Genomic DNA, 25022 nt, shown 5'->3' with positions numbered 1-25022 from the left:
GAGGCCGAGCAGTTGCCATACCAGGCAGTGACGCAACCTGTCAAGGTGCTCTCGATGGAGCAGCTGTAGAACCTTTTGAGGATCTGAGGACCCATGCCAAATCTTTTCAGTTTCCTGAGGGGGAATAGGGTTTGTTGTGCCCTCTTCACGCCTGTCTTTGTGTGCTTAGACCATGTTAGTTTGTTGGTGATGTGGACACCAAGGAACTTTAAAGCTCTCAACCTGCTCAACTGCTGCCCCGTCGATGAGAATGGGGGTGTCCTCGGTCCTCCTTTTCCTGTAGTCCACAATCATACCCTTTGTCTTGATCACATTGAGGGAGAGGTTGTTGTCTTGGCACCACACAGCAAACTTAATGATGGTGTTGGAGTCGTGCCTGGCCGTGTAGTCATGAGTGAACAGGGAGTACAGGAGGGGACTGAGCACGCACCCTTGAGGGGCCCCTGTGTTGAGGATCAGTGTGGCGGATGTGTTGTTACCTACCCTTACCACCTGCGGGCGGCCCGTCAGGAAGTCCAGGATACAGCTGCAGAGGGAGGTGTTAAGTTCCAGGGTCCTTAGCTTAGTTATGAGCTTTGAGGGCACTATGGTGTTGAACGCTGAGCTGTAGTCAATGAATAGCATTCTCACATAGCTGTTCCTTTTGTCCATGTGGGAAAGGGCAGTGTGGAGTGCAATAGAGGATTGCATCATCTGTGGATCTAGGGTTTCTGGGATAATGGTGTTGATTAGAGGTCAACCGATTAATCGGAATGGCCGATTTAATTCGGGCCGATTTCAAGTTTATATAACATTTGGAAATCAGTATTTTTGGACACCGATTTGGCCGATTAAAAAAAATATATATACGTTTTTTTACAGCTTTATTTAACTAGGAAAGTCAATTAAGAACACATTCTTATTTTCAATGATGGCCTAGGAACAGTGGGTTAACTGCATTGTTCAGGGACAGAACGAAAGATTTTTACCTTGTCAGCTTATCTTGCAACCTAACAGTTAACTAGTCCGAAGCTCTAACCACCTGATTACATTGCACTCCACGAGGAGCCTGCCTGTTACGCGAATGCAGTAAGCCACAGTAAGTTGCTAGCTAGCATTACATTTATCTTATAAAAAACAATCAATCAATCATAATCACTAGATAACTACACATGGTTGATGATATTACTAGTTCATCTAGCGTGTCCTGCGTTGCATATAATCGATGCGGTGCTTATTCGTGAAAAAGGACTGTCGTTGATCCAAAGTGTACCTAACCATAAACATCCATGCCTTTCTTAAAATCAATACACAGAAGTATATATTTTTAAACCTGCATATTTAGCTAAAAGAAATCCAGGTTAGCAGGCAATATTAACCAGGTGAAATTGTGTCACTCCTCTTGCATTCATTGCACGCAGAGTCCGTGTATATGCAACAGTTTGGGCCGCCTAATTTGCCAGAATTTTACGTAATTATGACATAACATTGAAGGTTGTGCAATGTAACAGGAATATTTAGACTGATGGATGCCACCCGTTAGAGAAAATACGGAACGGTTCCGTATTTCACTGAAAGAACAAACGGCTTGTTTTCGAGATGATAGTTTCCTAATTCGACCATATTAATGACCTAAGGCTCGTATTTCTGTGTGTTATTATGTTATAACTAAGCTCTGACTGAGCGGTGGTAGGCTCGTAAGCATTCATTCAAACAGCACTTTCGTGCGTTTTGCCAGCAGCTCTTCGCAATGCTCCAAGCATTGCGCTGTTTATGACTTCAAGCCTATAATTTCCAGAGATTAGGCTGGTGTAACCAATGTGAAATGGCTAGCTAGTTAGCGGGGTGCGCTCTAATAGCGTTTCAAACGTCACTCGCTCTGAGACTTAGAGTGGTTGTTCCCCTTGCTCTGTGGAGCGATGGGTAACGCTGCTTCGAGGGTGGCTGTTGTCGTTGTGTTCCTGGTTCGAGCCCAGGTAGGAGCGAGGAGACAGACGGAAGCTATACGTTTACACTGGCAATACTAAAGTGCCTATAAAGAACATCCAATAGTCAAAGGTTAATGAAATACAAATGGTATAGAGGGAAATAGTCCTATAATTCCTATAATAACTACAACCTAAAACTTCTTACCTGGGAATATTGAAGGCTCATGTTAAAAGGAACCACCAGCTTTTTTATGTTCTCATGTTCTGAGCAAGGAACTTAAACGTTAGCTTTCTTACATGGCACATATTGCACTTTTACTTTTTTCTCCAACACTTTGTTTTTGCATTATTTAATCCAAATTGAACATGTTTCATTATCTACTTGAGGCTAAATTGATTTTATTGATGTATTATATCAAGTTAAAATAAGTGTTCATTCAGTATTGTTGTAATTGTCATTATTACAAATAAATAAATAAAAATTAGTCAGATTAATTGGTCATCGGCTTTTTTTGGTCCTCCAATAATCAGTATTGGCATTGAAAAATCATATTCGGTCGACCTCTGTTGTTGATGTGAGCCATGACCAGCCATGACTATATAACGTTTAAACTTCACTGATCTTTGGCAGGTGACATCATAGAATTAGAATTTATAGAAGGGACAAAGCCCATCAGACCACTGACTTGAATGGGAATAGCCATTCTAGAAAGTATATTTCTATGGATGACACTCCTTATTTCCAAAAACATAAATATCACAGAGTGGTTCTTTAACTGTCTGTCTCCCCCCCATCCCACCCTGGTTCCTCTCTCCCCCATCCTACCCTGTCTCCCCCCCCCCCATCCCACCCTGTCCCCTCTCTCCCTAGGCCAAGTATGAAGCTGGTGAAGTTTAAGAAGGGGGAGAGTGTGGGTCTGAGGCTGGCAGGGGGGAACGATGTGGGCATCTTTGTAGCAGGAGTCCTGGAGGATAGCCCAGCAGCTAAGGAGGGTCTGGAGGAGGGGGATCAAATTCTCAGGGTGAGACACGATACAGCAGCAACTACACACTCACTACAGCAACACGAAGGTTGTTGGTTCAATTTCCACAGGGATCACATCCACAGTGTATGCAGTTGCACTCACTGTACTGTAAATTGCATAGGATAAAATCGTTCGCTGTATTAAAATGATCCTCGTCAAAATGACATGCTGTGTAGCCTAACGTGTAAGTGAATGCCTACACAAATTTAATCAATGCTTGCAGCTACTGAATTTCATTGCACAGAAATCCCATTTTAGTTGCCTGTGGAACTGAAGAAGAAAGGAGGATGTTGCATATACTAGCAAATACGTGTTAACACAGTAAAATGGCCGCCGAAAACAACAAGATGCTGCAGGGGATACCACAGTAAAATGGCCACCTAAACAACAACAACAACAACAACAAGATGCTACAGGGGATACCACAGTAAAATGGCCACCTAAACAATAACAACAACAAGATGCTGCAGGGGATACCACAGTAAAATGGCCACCTAAACAACAACAAGATGCTACAGGGGATACCACAGTAAAATGGCCACCTAAACAACAAGATGCTAAAGAGAGGATACCAAATTAAAATGGCCGCCTAAACAACAACAAGATGCTACACTCTATTCAGTGTTTGTGTGTTGTTTTTTTTTTTACTACGTGGTTAACAGTGTCTGTAACGGTAGCCGTGTTTTCACAGGGCCTTGGTTTGTATCTCAATGTCTGCGTCCCAAATGATAGCCTTTTCTCTACATAGTGCACAAGTTGTGACCAGGGCCCATTAGGGGACATATCCAAAAGCTTCTCTTCTGTGATTTATTAACGTTTTTTTAAACCCGGCTGCTCTTAACATTCCTGCTCCTTTGGAGTCTGTCTCCTAGCAACCGGCATCACTACTAAAAACTGTTTTCCTTTCTATCTCGGTTTGTCCCATTTCTCTTCCTCCCTCCGAGCTGTATATCTTTTTCTGTTTACATTCTCTGAGAGCGTAAATGTGCAATGCGTGGGTCTTAGAAATGGTGTGGATTTTAGTTTAGAGTAAAACTCTGTCAGGGTTGTCGTCGCCGGGGGTGACGCTAAAGGATGTTATGTAAACATTTTAGAGGTGTAAAGACATGCTCCAGAACTTTGGCAACTGCTAAGTATTTTTTTTTAAATCTCGTTTTGGGCTGGATGTGTCATGCATGCATCATCTATGATCAGAATTCCTCTCTTACCTCAATTAGCCAGCAAATCCCCTCAATTAGTCAGCCCCCGAGTAATTTGATTTCCACCAATGAGCTTCAGCTTGGGAGAGAGAGAATTGACATGGTGCACATGATGTGACGTAGTAACACCATTTTGGGGGACCACTTTTAGCTCGTGAGCACTACTTTCAGAACTCCTGGCTAAAAACTATACAAAAGTACCGGAGAATCTCTTTAATAGACCTGTTTTACAAGCCCCGGTATTATGAAAAAGGAACTACATTTGGACTGTGTTCTGCAATTTTATTATGCAACTTCCTAATTAAATAAGCCCCATTGAAGCCCCAATATATGGTTTTGTCCTTACCCCTCCGAAAGACACCCAGGTTGGAGAGTTTCTGGGTGCCCAGTTTCTGGGTGGAGCAGTTGTTGTGGTGGGTGCCTTGCTCAATGGGCACAATGGCAGGCAATGGCATCTATGAGTTGATAGCAGCAACCCTTATACAAAAGTACCGGAGAATCTGTTTAAAAACGCTGTTATACAGTTGAAGTCGGATGTTTACATCCACTTAGGTTGGAGTCATTTAAAACTTGTTTTTCAACCACTCCACAAATTTCTTGTTAACAAACTATAGTTTTGGCAAGTCGGTTAGGACATCTACTTTGTGCATGACACAAGTCATTTTTCCAACAATTGTTTACAGACAGATTATTTCACCTATAATTCATTGTATCACAGTTCCAGTGGGTCAGACGTTTACATACACTAAGTCGACTGTGCCTTTAAACAGCTTGGAACATTACAGAAAATTATGTCATGACTTTAGAAGCTTCTGATAGGCTAATTGACATCGTTTGAGTCAATTGGAGGTGTATCTATGGATGTATTTCAGGGCCTTCCTCCAAACTCAGTGCCTCTTTGCTTGACATCATGGGAAAATCAAAAGAAATCAGCCAAGACCTCAGGAAAAAAAAGTGTAGACCTCCACAAGTCTGGTTCATCCTTGGGAGCAATTTCCAAATGCCTGAAGGTACCACGTTCATCTGTACAAATAATCGTACACAGCCGTCATACAGCTCAGGAAGGAGATGCGTTCTGTCTCCTAGAGATGAACGTACTTTAGTGCGAAAAGTGCAAATCAATCCCAGAACAACAGCAAAGGACCTTGTGAAGATGCTGGAGGAAACATGTACAAAAGTATCTATATCCACAGTACAATGAGTCCTATATCGACATAACCTGAAAGGCTGCTCAGCAAGGAAGAAGCCACTGCTCCAAAACCGCCATAAAAAAGCAAGACTACGGTTTGCAACTGCACATGGGGACAAAGATCATACTTTTTGGAGAAATGTCCTCTGGTCTGATGAAACAAAAATAGAACTGTTTAGCCATAATAACCATCATTATGTTTGGAGGAAAAAGGGTGAAGCTTGCAAGCCGAAGAACACCATCCCAACCGTGAAGCACAGGGGTGGCAGCATCATGTTGTGGGGGTGATTTGCTGCAGGAGGGACTGGTGCACTTCACAAAATAGATGGCATCATAGGAGGGGGAAATTATTTGGATATTTTGAAGCAATATCTCAAGACATCAGTCAGGAAGTTAAAGCTTGGTCGCAAATGGGTCTTCCAAATGGACAAAGACCCCAGGACTCAATAACAGCAGCTCTGTCAGGAGGAACGGGCCAAAATTCTCCCAACTTATTGTGGGAAGCTTGTGGAAGGCTACCCGAAACGTTTGACCCAAGTTTAACAATTTTAAAGGCAATGCTACCAAATACTAATTGAGTGTATGTAAACTTCTGACCCACTGGGAATGTGATGAAAGAAATAAAAGCTGAAATAAATAATTCTCTCTACTATTATTCTGACATTTCACATTCTTAAAATAAAGTGGTGATTCTAACTGACCTAAGGCATGGAATTTTGACTGGGATTAAATGTCAGCAATTGTGAAAAGTTTAAATGGGAAAGTTTAAATGTATTTGGCTACGTTGTATGTAAACTTCCGACTTCAGCTGTATGTCAGTTCTGTCAATGCCTACATTTAGTAAGTGTATGTGATCCCTGGGGGGAATTGAACCCATAACCATTTTCCCAGGTCACGAGTGAAAATGTATCCAACACTTTTTAGTTGTCCACGATGGTTTCCAAGGATACGTAGTCAACAGGATAACAAGGAGGAGGCTGTGTTTGTGGTGGTATCATCCCGAGTCAAATACAGATTCTACAACAACAACAACACATTGAAACTACCTACTTACTTTCATACATTAATCCACAACAACAACAAAAAACATTAAACGAATTAAAAGAATAACCGTACAGCTCCCTGTTTTTCCCAGGTTAATAATGTGGATTTTGCTAATATCATCCGAGAAGAGGCGGTGCTGTTCCTCCTTGACCTCCCTAAAGGTGAAGAGGTCACCATCCTGGCCCAGAAGAAGAAGGATGGTGAGTGCAGGAGGACGAGAGGAAACTGGATGGAAAATAAACTGAACTGGTTCCCCTTCACTTACTCACTCACCCCACCCCCCACCCCCTCCCCCCACACACACACTCTGAAGGGTCTGGATAGGTATGATCAGTTTAGGGGTGAAGCTTCTACCATATTGCTTCCGCTTTCCAGATCTGTAGTCTCAGTATGTTAGGGTCAAGGTAAAGGGTAAGGGAAGTGAATTGGGACCGGTTGAACTTCTACCAGAGATGTATATGTATTGGACTTCTTCTTCTCCCTCTGACTCTGTCTGTGTTCTGGTCCAGTGTACCGGCGAATCGTGGAGTCTGATGTGGGCGACTCATTCTACATCAGGACCCACTTTGAGTATGAGAAGGAGTCTCCGTACGGCCTGAGCTTCAACAAGGGAGAGGTGTTCAGAGTGGTGGACACCCTTTACAACGGCAAGCTGGGCTCCTGGCTGGCCATCCGCATCGGCAAGAACCATCAGGAGGTGGAGAGAGGCATCATACCTAACAAGAATAGGTGATGATGACACTCTTTTCTTCTGCTATTCTGTCCTCTTCTTCTGCCATTCTGTCCTCTTCTTCTGCTATTCTGTCCTCTTCTTCTGCTATTCTGTCCTCTTCTTCTGCTATTCTGTCCTCTTCTTCTGCCATTCTGTCCTCTTCTTCTGCTATTCTGTCCTCTTCTCTTCTTCTGCCATTCTGTCCTCTTCTTCTGCTATTCTGTCCTCTTCTTCTGCTATTCTGTCCTCTTCTTCTGCTATTCTGTCCTCTTCTTCTGCCATTCTGTCCTCTTCTTCTGCTATTCTGTCCTCTTCTTCTGCTATTCTGTCCTCTTCTTGTCTGCCATCTGCTATCCTGTCCTCTTCTTCTTCCTGTCCTCTTCTTCTGTCCTCTTCTTCTGCCATTCTGTCCTCTTCTTCTGCTAGTCTGTCCTCTTCTTCTGCCATTCTGTCCTCTTCTTCTGCCATTCTGTCCTCTTCTTCTGCCATTCTGTCCTCTTCTTCTGCTAGTCTGTCCTCTTCTTCTGCCAGTCTGTCCTCTTCTTCTGCCATTCTGTCCTCTTCTTCTGCCATTCTGTCCTCTTCTTCTGCCATTCTGTCCTCTTCTTCTGCCATTCTGTCCTCTTCTTCTGCCATTCTGTCCTCTTCTTCTGCTATTCTGTCCTCTTCTTCTGCTATTCTGTCCTCTTCTTCTGCCATTCTGTCCTCTTCTTCTGCCATTCTGTCCTCTTCTTCTGCCATTCTGTCCTCTTCTTCTGCCATTCTGTCCTCTTCTTCTGCTATTCTGTCCTCTTCTTCTGCTATTCTGTCCTCTTCTTCTGCTATTCTGTCCTCTTCTTCTGCTATTCTGTCCTCTTCTTCTGCTATTCTGTCCTCTTCTTCTGCTAGTCTGTCCTCTTCTTCTGCCATTCTGTCCTCTTCTTGTGCTATCCTGTCCTCTTCTTGTGCTATCCTGTCCTCTTCTGCCATTCTGTCCTCTTCTTCTGCCATTCTGTCCTCTTCTTCTGCTAGTCTGTCCTCTTCTTCTGCCATTCTGTCCTCTTCTTCTGCCATTCTGTCCTCTTCTTCTGCTAGTCTGTCCTCTTCTTCTGCCAGTCTGTCCTCTTCTTCTGCCATTCTGTCCTCTTCTTCTGCCATTCTGTCCTCTTCTTCTGCCATTCTGTCCTCTTCTTCTGCCATTCTGTCCTCTTCTTCTGCCATTCTGTCCTCTTCTTGTGCTATCCTGTCCTCTTCTTCTGCCATTCTGTCCTCTTCTTCAGCCATTCTGTCCTCTTCTTTTCTTCTGCTATTCTGTCCTCTTCTTCTGCCATTCTGTCCTCTTCTTCTGCTATTCTGTCCTCTTCTTCTGCCATTCTGTCCTCTTCTTCTGCCATTCTGTCCTCTTCTTCTGCTATTGTGTCCTCTTCTTCTGCTATCTGTCCTCTTCTTTCTGTCCTATTCTGTCCTCTTCTTCTGCTAGTCTGTCCTCTTCTTCTGCCATTCTGTCCTCTTCTTGTGCTATCCTGTCCTCTTCTTGTGCTATCCTATATATCTTCTGCCATTCTGTCCTTATCATCTGCCATTCTGTCCTCTTCTTCTGCTAGTCTGTCCTCTTCTTCTGCCATTCTGTCCTGGACTTCACGGACACATGCCATTCTGTCCTCTTCTTCTGCCATTCTGTCCTCTTCTTCTCTGTCTGTCCTCTTCTTCTGCCAGTCTGTCCTTTTGATCTGCCATTCTGTCCTCTTTTCTGCCATTCTGTCTCTTCTTCTGCCATTCTGTCAATCTTCTTCTGCCATTCTGTCCTCTTAGACCTCCATCCTGGTTTTACAGAGAGCTACATCTCTAGACTAGCTAGTCTGAGCTACATCTCAATAGACCTCTTCTTCTGCTTTTACTGTCCTCATCTTCTCCATTCTGTCCTCTTCTTCTGGTTTTCTGTCCTCTTCTTCAGAGAGCTGACTATTCTGTCCAATAGACTCTCCTCTTTTCTTGTGCTATTCTGTCATCTCAATTCTGCCATTCTAGTCCTCTTCTTCTGCTATCCTGTCCTCATCTCAATCTAGACCATCCATCCTGGTTTTACAGAGAGCCATCTCAATAGACTCCTCCATCTTTTCTTCTGCTATTTACAGAGAGCTTCATCTGCCATTCTGTCCTCTTCTTCTGCTATTACTGAGAGCCATCTCAATAGACTTCTTCAGAGAGCCATTCTGACCTCCATCTTTTTACTGAGAGTCTGTCCTCTTCTTCAGAGAGCCATTCTAGTCCTCTTTTTTGTGCTATCCTGTCCTCTTCAGAGCTATCTCAATGTCCATCAGAGAGCTCTTCTAGACCATTCTGTCATCTCTTCTTCAGCCATTCTGTCCTCCTGGTCTTTTCTTCTCAATAGACTAGACTGTCCATCCTGGTTTTACTTCTCAATAGCCATTCTGTCCTCCATCTTCTGCTATTCTGTCCTCTCAATCTTCTGCCATTCTGTCCTCCATCTTCTTACAGCCATTCTGTCCTCTTCTTCTCAATAGACTAGTCTGTCCTCTTCTTCTGGTTTTACCATTCTGTCCATCTTCTTCAATAGACTAGTCTGTCAGAGAGCTCTCAATCTTCCATGGGTTTTACAGAGAGCATCTCAATAGACTCCTCTTCTTCTGCCATCTCTGTCCTCTTTTCTGCCATTCTGTCATCTCAATAGACTAGACTCCATCTGGGTTTTACAGAGAGCTACATCTCAATAGACTAGACCTCCATTCTTCTGCTATTCTGGGTTTTACAGAGAGCTACATTCTCCTTCTAGCTATTCTGGTTTTACAGAGAGCAACATCTTCTTCCATCAGATCCTGGTTTTTACAGAGAGCTCATCTCAATAGACTAGACCTGTTTGTCTCATCACAGACCTCCATCAGTCAGTTTGTTTATTTGACAAATCCTGAGAAGCGACTGTTCATCCTCACTTCCCTGGTTACAGAGAGCAATCATATATATACAGAGAGCTACATCTCATATTCATCATTAAAATAATCTCAGTGGAACAAGATTCTCAATAGCAGACTGGTCACCATTTATCATAACAATGTTAATGTCATCCTGGTTTTACAGTCCTCTCAGTTTTAGCTTTAACCATCGTTTGATATGATTATCATTCTCAATAGCTAGACCTCCATCCGTGAGAGCTAAGTGCCTCTGTTTTACAGACAGTATCTGACAGACCTCCATCGTTAGACCTCCATCCGGGTTTTAGCCATGCCAAGACTTCCTGGACAGTGTCATCTCAATAGGACACCATCAAAGCCCTTTAGAGGTGTCTCTACTAAGAGCTCTGTCTGTCCCTCTCATTCTCCTGGTTTTACAGAAAAGAAACTCCATCTGGGTTTAAGAGCACATCTCAATAGACTAGGTGATTTTGATGATGCCAAAAATATTATATTTTTCACAAACATCTCAATTGACCTCCATCCTGGTTTTACAGAGAGCTACATCTCACTAGACTAGACCTCCATCCTGGTTTTATAGAGAGCTACATCTCAATAGACTAGACCTCCATCCGGGTTTTACAGAGAGCGACATCTCAATAGACTAGACCTCCATCCTGGTTTTACAGAGAGCTACATCTCAATAGACTAGACCTCCATCCTGGTTTTACAGAGAGCAACATCTCAATAGACTAGACCTCCATCCTGGTTTTACAGAGAGCAACATCTCAATAGACTAGACCTCCATTCTGGTTTTACAGAGAGCTACATCTCACTAGACTAGACATCCATCTGGGTTTTACAGAGAGCGACATCTCAATAGACTAGACCTCCATCCTGGTTTTACAGAGAGCAACATCTCAATAGACTAGACCTCCATCCTGGTTTTACAGAGAGCTACATCTCAATAGACTAGACCTCCATCCTGGTTTTACAGAGAGCAACATCTCAATAGACTAGACCTCCATCCTGGTTTTACAGAGAGCTACATCTCAATAGACTAGACCTCCATCCTGGTTTTTTACAGAGAGCTACATCTCAATAGACTAGACCTCCATCCTGGTTTTACAGAGAGCAACATCTCAATAGACTAGACCTCCATCCTGGTTTTACAGAGAGCTACATCTCAATAGACTAGACCTCCATCCTGGTTTTACAGAGAGCTACATCTCAATAGACTAGACCTCCATCCTGGTTTTACAGAGAGCGACATCTCAATAGACCTCCATCTGGGTTTTACAGAGAGCGACATCTCACTAGACTAGACCTCCATCCTGGTTTTACAGAGAGCAACATCTCAATAGACTATCCTCTGGTTTTACAGAGAGCAACATCTCAATAGACTAGACCTCCATCCTGGTTTTACAGAGAGCAACATCTCAATAGACTAGACCTCCATCCTGGTTTTACAGAGAGCAACATCTCAATAGACTAGACCTCCATCTGGGTTTTACAGAGAGCAACATCTCAATAGACTAGACCTCCATCCTGGTTTTACAGAGAGCTACATCTCAATAGACTAGACCTCCATCCTGGTTTTACAGAGAGCGACATCTCATTCTCTGTTACGGAGAAAAACATAATATAACAAATGTTCTCTGGTGTCTCCAGAGCGGAGCAGCTGTCCAGCATGCAGTACACCCTCCCTAAGACAGCAGGGGGCGACAGGGCAGACTTCTGGAGGTTCAGGGGCCTGAGGAGCTCCAAGAGGAACCTGAGGAAGAGCAGAGAGGACCTGTCGGCCCAGCCCGTACAGACCAAGTTCCCCGCTTACGAGAGGGTGGTGCTGAGAGAGGGTGAGGACCGACAACTCTGATAGTGACCCCTCCTCCTTAACCCCTCCTCCCTGACTCCTCCTTAACCCCTCCTCCCTGACTCCTCCTTAACCCCTCCTCCCTGACTCCTCCTTAACCCCTCCTCCCTGACTCCTCCTTAACCCCTCCTCCCTGACTCCTCCTTAACCCCTCCTCCCTGACTCCTCCTTAACCCCTCCTCCCTGACTCCTCCTTAACCCCTCCTCCCTGACTCCTCCTTAACCCCTCCTCCCTGACTCCTCCTTAACCCCTCCTCCCTGACTCCTCCTTAACCCCTCCTCGCTCCCTGATACAGTCTGTCCTCTCCTCGAAACACTAGCACCATCCTCGTCTGCCCCTCCCAGCTGGATTCGACCTGTGGTGGTATTTGCCCCTCCTCGTAGCCCCTCCTCGCTGTTTGAACCCTGCAAAGTAACCCCTGATGTGCAAATGAGCTAACACAAATCCTCACAGTGTATCGGAATGCCATGCCTAACACTACTGATACACCAGTCTGTCCTCTGAATGACAAGCAGGAGTAACACAGGATGGAACACTACTGATACACCATCCTCTGTCTGTCCTCTGTTCCTTTATCCAGCTGGATTCCTCATGACCTGTGGTGAGTAACACGGACCCATCGCAGACGTGCAAATGAGTAACACGAGAGAAAATCTCCCGGGAGGAGCCTGATCTGTTTGAACTTGCAAGTGAGTAACACGGTATATCGGAATGATGTGCAAATGAGTAACACAGTGTATCGGAATGACATGCAAATGACGTGCAAATGAGTAACACAGTGTATCAGAATGACATGCAAATGAGTAACACGGTGTATCGGAATGACATGCAAATGACGTGCAAATGAGTAACACAGTGTATCGGAATGACATGCAAATGAGTAACAGTGTATCGGAATGACATGCAAATGAGTAACACGGTGTATCGGAATGACGTGCAAATGACGTGCAAATGAGTAACACGGTGTATCGGAATGACGTGCAAATGCTCTGAAGATTCCTGAATTGTGTTTAAACAGCTTGACTGTAGAATGATGAAACTGTCCCTTCCCCATGTGTTCCAGAGAGTGAACCCAGAGACGCAGGGACAGACCAGCGTAGTTCAGGCATCATCCGTCTCCACACCATCAAGCAAATCATCGACAGAGTGAGTTTTCTTTTAAACATACAGTCGCTCATTCCAATCGGACATTGTTTTTTGATTGTAAAACTGTTGTGGGGTTGGTGATGTACGGTTTTAGATCATTTTGTGACGCGGTCGGAATGACTATTTCAAATGTAGCCTTTGTCCAATGATATTCCACTGACGAAGCACAGAGAACAGCCAAGAACAGGGTTCACTGGAGATGAGTCTGTCTGAGGCCCATTGCTCCACTAGGTGCTTAAAAGGAATGGCTGTGTCAACTAAGTTATGGTGTCTTGTCTGGTGTAGGATAAACATGCCGTCCTGGACATCACCCCCAACGCGGTGGACCGTCTCAACTACGCCCAGTGGTATCCCATCGTGGTGTTCCTCAACCCGGACAGCAAGCAGGGCGTCAAGAACATGAGAACCAGGCTCTGTTCCGAGTCCAGGAAGTCAGCCCGGAAACTCTACGAGAGAGCCTTGAAACTAAGGAAGAACAACCACCACCTCTTCACCAGTAAGTAGAGAGGGAGGAGAGTAGAGAGGAGAGTAGAGAGGAGAGTAGAGAGAGAGTAGAGGGGAGAGTAGAGAGAGAGTAGAGGGGAGAGTAGAGGGGAGAGTAGAGAGAGAGGGGAGAGTAAGAGAGAGAGAGGGGAGAGTAAGAGAGAGAGAGGGGAGAGAGAGAGGGGAGAGTAGAGAGAGAGAGGAGGAGAGGAGAGGAGAGAGAGAGAGAGCCTTGAAACTAAAGAAGAACAACCTCCATCTCTTCACCAGTAAGTACTGAGGGAGACATTTGACGTTTACAGATTAAAAAAAAAAAGTGAATTGCCCATATCCTCGTACCGAAAATATCTATAGCAGGACAGCTAACCCTGATGACGGAAACTTGACTATAGCAGGACAGCTTACCCTGATGACGGAAACTTGACTATAGCAGGACAGCTAACCCTGATGACGGAAACTTGACTATAGCAGGACAGCTAACCCTGATGACGGAAACTTGACTATAGCAGGACAGCTTACCCTGATGACAGAACCGTGACTATAGCAGGACAGCTAACCCTAATGACAGAACCTTGACTATAGCAGGACAGCTAACCCTGATGACAGAACCTTGACTATAGCAGGACAGCTAACCCTGATGACAGAACCGTGACTATAGCAGGACAGCTAACCCTAATGACGGAACCTTGACTATAGCAGGACAGCTAACCCTAATGACGGAACCTTGACTATAGCAGGACAGCTAACCCTAATGACGGAACCTTGACTAACTTAACTGTGAGGTTGACCTGAAAACACCAGACGGATGGCTATAACAACACATAGATTACTCTTCTGGCTTCGTCTAGCTCTGTTTGGGATGTTTTACATTGCCTCGCTGGCTTGCCAGCTTCTAGGTAATCAACCCTCCGACATCTGCTATGTTGTAGAGGATAACCAACTGATTATGTGGCTGTTTTTTAGTGGATAGATCGGCTTTACTATTGCAGATGTGGCTTCTATCAATGTAATTGTCTGCATCATTTCTAATCGTCCATTATGTTTTGTAAATAAAATATATATACACAGCTTTTAAAATATATATTTTCCTTTATTATTTTCCACCCACCCTAACACCCTTCCCATAATTGGAGTAAACTAATGAACAACGACACTTAGGCCTCTACTTCTTGCTTATACATACTATATACATTTTACATTAGTTATCTTTTGTTTGTTTTTGGTCCCACCCTTCAGCTCCATTCAACCCCTCCCATCTGTCTCGTAACACCGTCCATATTGGATTTCTATTTGCCATATATTTTTCAACTGTGCTGTGATGCTTCACAAAAGTTCTGCACCTTTCTATTCTCATCATTTTTACAGATACCATTTTTTTGGTTGTTGCTAAAAGTATTATTGATTGATTATGACTTTTCAAATCACCCAGTAGCACTATCTGCAGAGTTAGCTCCAGGTAAATGTTGCAATTCTTCAGCCACATGTTTATTCGTTTGTTACATTTGAAGTCATAGGTTTACATCTTTCTGGTGAGAACCTGCACAACTTTTCATGGCTGGGAAATGGGTCTAAATTATGACGGTGTTATGAGGTGTTGTTCACATCTGTTACTAAAAGAACAAGGGTTCAGGATCCCAGAGGAAGTCCTGTGGCCCTGTTAAATACCCAGCCATTTTCACACACATACTGCTCATAAGCTTGATTCTGGAACCATTTTGATTCTGGAACCATTTTGATTCTGGAACCATTTTGATTCTGGAACCATTTTGATTCTGGAACCATTTTGATTCAAATTCAAATTCAAATTTTTGAAATCAAGTGTCTACACTGAACAGAAATATAAATGCAACATGTAAGTTGTTGGTCCCATGTTTTCATGACCTGAAATAAAAGATTCCAGAAATGTTCCATATGCACAAAAAGCTTATTTCTCAATTTGTGTGCACAAATTTGCCATGATAACCCATCCACCTGACAGGTGTGGCATATCAAGAAGCTGATTAAACAGCATTATCATTACACAGGTGCACCTTGTGCTGGGGACAAGAAAAGTCACTCTAAAATGTGTAGTTTTGTCACACAACACAATGCCACAGATGTCTCAAGTTTTGAGGGAGTGTGCAATTGGCATGCTTGACTGCAGGAATATCTACCAGAGCTGTTGCCAGATTATTGAATGTTCATTTCTCTACCATAAGCAGCATCCAACGTCGTTTTAGAGAATTTGTCAGTAAGTCCATCCGGCTTCTCAACCCCTGATCCCATCTAACCATGCCAACCCAGGACCTCCACATCTGGCTTCACAACCACAGATCCCATCTAACCATGCCAGCCCAGGACCTCCACATCTGGCTGCACAACCACAGATCCCATCTAACCATACCAGCCCAGGACCTCCACATCTGGCTTCACAACCACAGATCCCATCTAACCATGCCAGCCTAGGACCTCCGCCAGATCCCATCTAACCATGCCAGCCCAGGACCTCCACATCTGCTTCAGATCCCATCTAACCATGCCAGCCTAGGACCTCCGCCAGATCCCATCTAACCATGCCAGCCCAGGACCTCCACATCTGGCTTCACAACCACAGATCCCATCTAACCATGCCAGCCCAGGACCTCCGCCAGATCCCATCTAACCATGCCAACCCAGGACCTCCACATCTGGCTTCACAAACAACAGATCCCATCTAACCATGCCAGCCCAGGACCTCCGCCAGATCCCATCTAACCATGCCAGCCCAGGACCTCCACATCCGGCTTCGTCACCTGCAGGAACGTCTGAGACAATCCACCCGGACAGCTGATGAAACTGTTCATTTGCACAACAGAAGAATTTCTACACAAACTGTCAGAAACCGTCTCAGGGAAGCTCATCTGCGTGCTCGTCGTCCTCATCAGGGTCTAGACCTGATTTGCAGTTTGGCGTCGTAACTGACTTCAATGGGGAAATGCTCACCTCCGATGGCCACTGGCACGCTGGAGAAGTGTGTTCTTCACTGATAAATCCCGGTTTCAACTGTACAGGACAGATGGCAGACATCGCGTGGGTGAGCGGTTTGCTGATGTCAACGTTGTGAACAGAGGGCTCCATGGTGGCGGTGGGGTTACAGTATGGGCAGGCATAAGCTACAGACAAAAAATAATATTGCATTTTATCAATGGCAATTTGAACGCACAGAGATGCCGTGATGAGATCCTGAAGCCCATCGACATGCCATTCATCCACCACCATCACCTCATGTTTCAGCATGATAATGCACGGCCCCATGTCGCAATGGTCTGTACACAATTTCTGGAAGCTGAAAATGTCCCAGTTCTTCCATGGTCTGCATACTCACCAGACATGTCACCCATTGAGCATGTTTGGGATGCTCTGGATCGTCTTGTACGCGCATTCCATTTCCCGCCAATATCCAACTCCGCACAGCCATTGAAGAGGAGTGGGACAACATTCCACAGGCCACAATCAACAACCTGATCAACTCTATGTGAGGGAGATGTGTAGCGCTGAATGAGGCAGATGGTCACACCAGATACTGACTGGTTATCTGATCCACACCCCTTTACCCTTATCTTTTGAAGGTATCTGTGACCAACAGATGCATATCTCTATTCCCTGTCGTGAAATCTATAGATTAGGGCCTAATGAATTTATTTAAATTGACAGATTTTCTTATATGAACTGCAACTCTGTTTCGTTTACATTTTTTGTTTCCGTGTAATAAGGCCACTACATCTGGTGGAATTCCTCATGGATTCATTCATGTTGATTTGTTCTCATGCTAAATGGGCAGCATCATGCTAACCAGTAACACGGTAACCCTTCTGTCCTCTGTTAGCCACCATCAACATGAACAACATGAACGATGGCTGGTACGGTGCTCTGAAGGAGACCGTCCAGCAGCAACAGAACCAGTTGGTCTGGGTGTCAGAGGGCAAGGTGAGAGAAACACTCAACTGTAGTTTCACAGTTTTAAAAAAACAACAACTAAAAACTAAAAGTCACTCATAAATATGATCTTTCCAAAAGCATTGAGCTTTTTTTTGTTTGAATAACATCTAATCATTTCTGACTCACCTGCTGAAGCAACCCTAAAAAATAAAAATTGCATATTTCTTCCCATCCACCACTCCCTCCTCTTCTTCCTTTGTCTCTCCCCAGGCGGACGGCGCTCCGGACGATGACCTCGACATCCATGATGACCGTCTGTCATATCTGTCAGCCCCGGGCAGTGAGTACTCCATGTACAGCACGGACAGCCGCCACACCTCTGACTATGAGGACACGGACACAGAGGGCGGGGCCTACACTGACCAGGAACTAGACGAGACGCTCAATGATGAGGTCGGTCTGATTTTTTAAATATTTTTTTTATATTTTTTATAAATATTAGATTATTTTATTTCTGAAATAGATATTTGATTCATGTTCGCAGTCAAAAAGGCTGAATTATGCAGAATACAGTTACATTAAGACACATGCTCGTCAAACATCTCATGTCATGTTGAAACATGAAACGTTCTTTCCCAAACTGTTGCCACAAAGCACAGAATCATCTAGAATGTTATTGTATGCTGTAGCGTTAAGATTTCCCTTTACTGGAACTTAAGGGCACTAGCCCCAACCATGAAAAACAGCCCCAGACCATTATTTCTCCTCCACCAAACTTTACAGTTGGCACTATGTATTCGGGCAGGTATACATAGTATTCGGGCAGACTATGTCTCCTGGCATCCGCCAAACCCAGTCTGTCGGACTGCCAGAGGGTGAAGCGTGATTCATCACTCCAGAGAATGCGTTCCCACTGCTCCAGAGTGGCGACGAGCTTTACACCACTCGAGCCGACGCTTGGCATTGCGCATGGCGATCTTCGGCTTGTGTGCGGCTGCTCGGCCATGGAAACCCATTTCATGAAGCTACCAATGAACAGTTCTTGTGCTGACGTTGCTTCCAGAGGCAGTTTGGAACTAGGTAGGAAGTGTTGTAACCGAGGACAGATAATTTTTATGAGCTATGCGCTTCAGCGCTCGACTGTCCGGTTCTGTGAGCTTGTGTGGTCTACCACTTCGCGGCTGAGTCGTTGTTGCTCCTAGACGTTTCCAGTTCACAATAACAGCACTTACAGTTGACCGGAGCAGCGCTACCAGGTCTGATAATTTGACGAACTCACTTGTTGGAAAGGTGGCATCCTATGACGGTGTAAGTCACTGAGCTCTTCAGTAAGGACATTTCACTGTCAATGTTTGTCTATGGAGATTGCATGGTTGTGTTAGCTTAATCCACAAATTTGAAGGGGTGTCCACATACTTTTGTATATATAGTGTACCTCATACAAGTTTTAAAAAGGTCTGTTTGTTGTAACTCCAATCTCTAAATCCCATTAGGTTGGCCTGCCCACGGAGCCAGCCATCACCCGCTCCTCAGAGCCGGTCAGAGAGGACCCGCCCGTCATCCAGGACCCCTCGTCTGGTGGTTACTCTGGATACCAGCACGCTTCTGTGACGCCGTCCGACCCGGTCAACTGCATCGACCCGTCCGGTTTCAAGATGTCCGCCGCTCCTCAGCAGGTAAGGGAGGGAGGGAGGGAAGAAAACAGAGAGGGAGGGAGGGAGGAGAGCAGGTATAGCAGTAGATGCCTCTCTGTGGGTAAAACGGGCAGGAATGACACGTGATTTGTTCTTCAGAGTGATGTTTGTGCCGCTTGTAAACAATACAAATGTGTTTGTTCCTTCACTAACCCTTTATGTGCTTTAGTATATACGAGGAATGTATATTGTAAAGCCATCTGTTGTCACCACGCTGTTGCAAATACGCTGTATACCGGTTTCTGGCAGGTGTCAAAATGATTCCAGGAGGAGGAACATAGAGGGAAGGTTACTACGGAGACGGAGAGAGAAACTGCTGTAGTTTGTGGAGTGTTTCTGTGTTCTTCCTCTTGGCAGCCTGTTGCAATAAAATGTCTCTTAATGACACTTCACAGCAAGACGATGCTGCTCTGGCTATTCCTTCCTCCCTGCTGCCTGCGGCGGTGGCGCCCCCTGCTGCTGAGACTGAGTCACAGCAGCCTGTGTTGCAGCTAGAGGGTATGACCCCTGACCTGGAGGAGGAGACTCCGGTTGCAGCTCCTCAGGCTGCAGACACACTCCTTAGCAGCCCCAGTCCCGCCCCTACTGAGCTAGCCCCGCCCCCAACACCACCATCACTCGAACCCCAACACCTGTCTCAATCGCAGCTCGGCCCTGGTCCTGAACCCAAGGTACTCACCTACCTACCACCACCACCCCAGCACCTACCTGCTACCTCACTAGAACACCTGGGCACCTGGACCGGGCCTGGGCCAGTCACGCCCTTAACTGCCCCGCCCGGTTCTCTGCCCCGCCCCCCCAGCCTGCTGTTCTGTTTGAACTTGCCTGTCTTTTTCTTCGCACACGCTTCTTTCTCCTCTGACTGGCTCTCTGTCTGCATGCCCCGCCCATGCTGTGTGACCACTGACCTTTGACCAGTCAGAAAGCAAGAATCTAGCCAATCAGCGTGTTTGAGGGGAGGAGTTTGGCGCAAGACGACAATGGAGGCGCAGAATTGCTTATTTTGTCGCTTAGTTATTTGGGATGTAAGCAAAGGGGACTTGTAAAATCAGTGATTGTGCAGAATATAGTCAATCTCAAACACACACCTTGTGTGACTAAGTCAGTACACATGCACCAATCACAGTGGGCTGGTAGTCTTTTGTGGGGGGGGGGGGGGCTGTCCGGTCGTCTGTGGGAAAATCTAAAACTGCACCCCATTCCCTATTTGGTACGCTACTTTTGGCCAGAGCCGCCCAGATTCTGGACAAAAGTAGTGCATTGTATAGGGAATAGGATGCGGTACATTTGGGAGTCTGACGGTGTGACCAGGATAAGAAGAACCAGCATTACCGGTTACTGGCGTCTCCTCTTCTTCCTTCTGCATGTTTTGGGTTCCTTTCTGCTTCTCTACTTATTTAACTTCTCTGACTGACTGACTTTTAGTCAAATACACCTGCAGAGGCACATGTAGATGTACTGTATGTTGCACTGCTAGTGTGTAGTAGACTGTAGTTGCATAAGATGCTAAAACTGAATGTTGGTTGCATGATAAACTATGCTAACCTGCAGACAGTATTCTTTGGTATTTACTAGTCTCTGTCAAAAAAGCAGTTGACTCTCCCTATGGAAAAAAAAAACAACCTAAAACTTGTATTTTAAAACTGCATAAATGTACATATTCCGTTGAAGTATTGACTCGTGTAGAAGTTTTAACGTTTACAAAGCTTCTTCCATAGGAAGTACCTGTCTGTTATGAGATGTGCTGTCTAAAGGCTACATATCACCTGTTTTTGAAATGAAGCCGTTCAGAAGAAGAAGAGAGCAAAAACGCTATTGACAACATAATCGGGAAACGTTGATTTGGTGATCGGGAGGGAGGGAGGGATTCGGACATTTTTGAGTCATTTCTTGAAAGGCTTCTTGTCAAATATACATTCAGTTCTGATTAGGAATAATTGATAAGAGAATTGCTTGTGTACTTGCACTTTGACTTGATGTTTATTTAATGTATTGTTATTAGTTACTATTGATCTGTGTTCAGTCCTTATCGTCGGGTTTCAGGTGAACCTCTCTTTAATAATTCATTCCTCTCTTACTTGATTTTTTGGGGGGATTTATTTTGTTGTTTCTGTCATTTCCTCTACTTTTATTTTTGTAATTTAAAAAAAAATATTATTATTTGTTCAAAACTGTTTGAAAATTATAGGTTTACACGTTTTCAACTTAATTTGCCATCTGTAATAATTGATACAGTAGAAATCTTATTCACCCAAGCTCTGACCAGGTAGTTCACTACTATAGATAGTTCAGTAGATACCAAGCTCTGACCAGGTAGTTCACTACTATAGATAGTTCAGTAGATACCAAGCTCTGACCAGGTAGTTCACTACTATAGATAGTTCAGTAGATACCAAGCTCTGACCAGGTAGTTCACTACTATAGATAGTTTGGTAGATACCAAGCTCTGACCAGGTAGTTCACTACTATAGATAGTTCAGTAGATACCAAGCTCTGACCAGGTAGTTCACTACAATAGATAGTTCAGTAGATACCAAGCTCTGACCAGGTAGTTCACTACTATAGATAGTTCAGTAGATACCAAGCTCTGACCAGGTAGTTCACTACTATAGATAGTTCAGTAGATACCAAGCTCTGACCAGGTAGTTCACTACTATAGATAGTTCAGTAGATACCAAGCTCTGACCAGGTAGTTCACTACTATAGATAGTTCAGTAGATACCAAGCTCTGACCAGGTAGTTCACTACTATAGATAGTTCAGTAGATACCAAGCTCTGACCAGGTAGTTCACTACTATAGATAGTTCAGTAGATACCAAGCTCTGACCAGGTAGTTCACTACTATAGATAGTTCAGTAGATACCAAGCTCTGACCAGGTAGTTCACTACTATACATAGTTCAGTAGATACCAAGCTCTGACCAGGTAGTTTACTACTATAGATAGTTCAGTAGATACCAAGCTCTGACCAGGTAGTTCACTACTATAGATAGTTTGGTAGATACCAAGCTCTGACCAGGTAGTTCACTACTATAGATAGTTCAGTAGATACCAAGCTCTGACCAGGTAGTTCACTACAATAGATAGTTCAGTAGATACCAAGCTCTGACCAGGTAGTTCACTACTATAGATAGTTCAGTAGATACCAAGCTCTGACCAGGTAGTTCACTACTATAGATAGTTCAGTAGATACCAAGCTCTGACCAGGTAGTTTACTACTATAGATAGTTCAGTAGATACCAAGCTCTGACCAGGTAGTTCACTACTATAGATAGTTCAGTAGATACCAAGCTCTGACCAGGTAGTTCACTACTATAGATCGTTCAGTAGATACCAAGCTCTGACCAGGTAGTTCACTACTATAGATAGTTCGGTAGATACCAAGCTCTGACCAGGTAGTTCACTACTATACATAGTTCAGTAGATACCAAGCTCTGACCAGGTAGTTCACTACTATACATAGTTCAGTAGATACCAAGCTCTGACCAGGTAGTTTACTACTATAGATAGTTCAGTAGATACCAAGCTCTGACCAGGTAGTTCACTACAATAGATAGTTCAGTAGATACCAAGCTCTGACCAGGTAGTTCACTACTATAGATAGTTTGGTAGATACCAAGCTCTGACCAGGTAGTTCACTACTATAGATAGTTCGGTAGATACCAAGCTCTGACCAGGTAGTTCACTACTATAGATAGTTCGGTAGATACCAAGCTCTGACCAGGTAGTTCACTACTATAGATAGTTCGGTAGATACCAAGCTCTGACCAGGTAGTTCACTACTATAGATAGTTCGGTAGATACCAAGCTCTGACCAGGTAGTTCACTACTATAGATAGTTCAGTAGATACCAAGCTCTGACCAGGTAGTTCACTACTATAGATAGTTCAGTAGATACCAAGCTCTGACCAGGTAGTTCACTATTATAGATAGTTCGGTAGATACCAAGCTCTGACCAGGTAGTTCACTATTATAGATAGTTCGGTAGATACCAAGCTCTGACCAGGTAGTTCACTACTATAGATAGTTCGGTAGATACCAAGCTCTGACCAGGTAGTTCACTATTATAGATAGTTCGGTAGATACCAAGCTCTGATGTCTGTCTTGGATGTCTCTCCCCTGCAGATGTACAAGAAGGATCTGTACAGTCTGGAGGAACCAGTGAGAGTGAACCACAGCGGCATGAAGTCTTCTCTGAGCTACACCCAGCAGCCCTACCAGGACCAACAGCCATACCGCCAGTACGACCAACCATCTTACGCCTTCTGTAACGACAGGGGGGGCTACGCCGAACCAAAGCCTCACCAGGGGAACTTTGACTCTCACCTGCACTACGACAACCGTGTGCCTCAAAACTACGATGATGGCCGGTGGCCCCCCTACGACCAGCAGACCTCTTCTCCCCAGCCCCCGGGGTACCAGCCTGGCCCGGTCCACCAGCAGGGCTACACTCCCAGGGGGACCACCCCCTATGAGGACGGTCCCGTCAGGGACTACAGCCCCCCCCAGCCCCGCTACAGTGAGGCCCCGGCAGGGATGCAGGGCTACGACGGCAAGCCTCGTCACGGTAAACCTCCGGGGCCAATGCGGTACGATGAACCGTCTCTCCCGCCCTCGGCTGGCCCTTACGACGCCTGTTCTCCCTACGAGGCCGAGCCCCCTCACGGCTACTGCCTCAGTTCTCCCCGCTCCCCGGAACCCCCCAAGCAGTATTACGGAGACTCTGCTCCTGGCCTGAGACCCTCCTATAACCCAGTGCCTCCCAGTCGGGGCGGTGGCTACAACCGTGAACCTCTAATGACCTCTGACCCACCCCTTCCCCCTCACAAACCTGAGCCCTTGGCCTCTCCGGGAGAGATGGGGGTAAACGCGGGGTCCAAACCCCTCCCTCCACCGCCCCGGGGGGAGGAGGAAAAGGACGACCCAGCCATGAAGCCCCAGTCGGTGCTCAACAGGGTCAAGATGTTTGAGAATAAGAGGTCAGTGTCTGTGGACCGGGCCAAGGAGGCTGGCGACTCCACCGTGATGAGGGTACGTCTCTTATACCACGACACGGCCAAACACCTAGAACGCATGCTTGTAATGGATGTCTGGGGGGTCTCAGCTTGGGGTACTAGTAGCCCTGGTAGTTATAATGGATGTCTGGGGGGTCTCAGCCTGGGGTACTAGTAGCCCTGGTAGTTATAATGGATGTCTGGGGGGTCTCAGCTTGGGGTAGTTATAATGGATGTCTGGGGGTCTCAGCTTGGGGTACTAGTAGCCCTGGTAGTTATAATGGATGTCTGGGGGGTCTCAGCTTGGGGTACTAGTAGCCCTGGTAGTTATAATGGATGTCTGGGGGGTCTCAGCCTGGGGTACTAGTAGCCCTGGTAGTTATAATGGATGTCTGGGGGGTCTCAGCTTGGGGTACTAGTAGCCCTGGTAGTTATAATGGATGTCTGGGGGGTCTCAGCCTGGGGTACTAGTCGCCCTGGTAGTTATAATGGATGTCTGGGGGGTCTCAGCTTGGGGTACTAGTAACCCTGGTAGTTATAATGGATGTCTGGGGGGTCTCAGCCTGGGGTACTAATAGCCCTGGTAGTTATAATGGATGTCTGGGGTTACTTGGCCTATATATAACCGGTGTGAAATTGCTAGCTAGTTAGCGGTGCGCGCTAGTAGCGTTTCAATCTGTGACGTCACTCACTCTGAGACATTGAAGTAGTTTCCTTTGCCCTGTCAGGTTTTTGTGGAGCGACAGGTAACGAATCTTTGTGGGAGGCAATTGTTGATGTGTTCAGACGGTCCCTGGTTCAACTCCAGGTTGGGGGGGAAAGGGGAGGAAGCAACACATCCAGAGGGGGGGGGGTGTACTTGGAAAGAATATAAAGCAGGCCTACTGATCAGTGGCAAATGGGGGTTCTTCTGACAGAGTAACGTGTGATTGGGGCAACAAACCACTGATGAATGTGATTGGGATACCAGG

The 25022-nt window shown here is 45.3% G+C and overlaps 1 pseudogene; it reads left to right on the top strand.

Annotated features, from left to right (window-relative positions):
• The window catches only part of LOC135556724 (tight junction protein ZO-1-like), a 173247-nt pseudogene that overhangs the window by 130181 nt on the left and 18044 nt on the right, over window positions 1-25022 (top strand).

The sequence above is a fragment of the Oncorhynchus masou genome, chromosome 15 (genome assembly GCF_036934945.1).
Source record: "Oncorhynchus masou masou isolate Uvic2021 chromosome 15, UVic_Omas_1.1, whole genome shotgun sequence".
Classification (NCBI taxonomy): Eukaryota; Metazoa; Chordata; class Actinopteri; order Salmoniformes; family Salmonidae; genus Oncorhynchus; species Oncorhynchus masou.
Note: the sequence above shows the minus strand (reverse complement) of the source record. Positions and strands in the feature narration are given on the sequence as shown.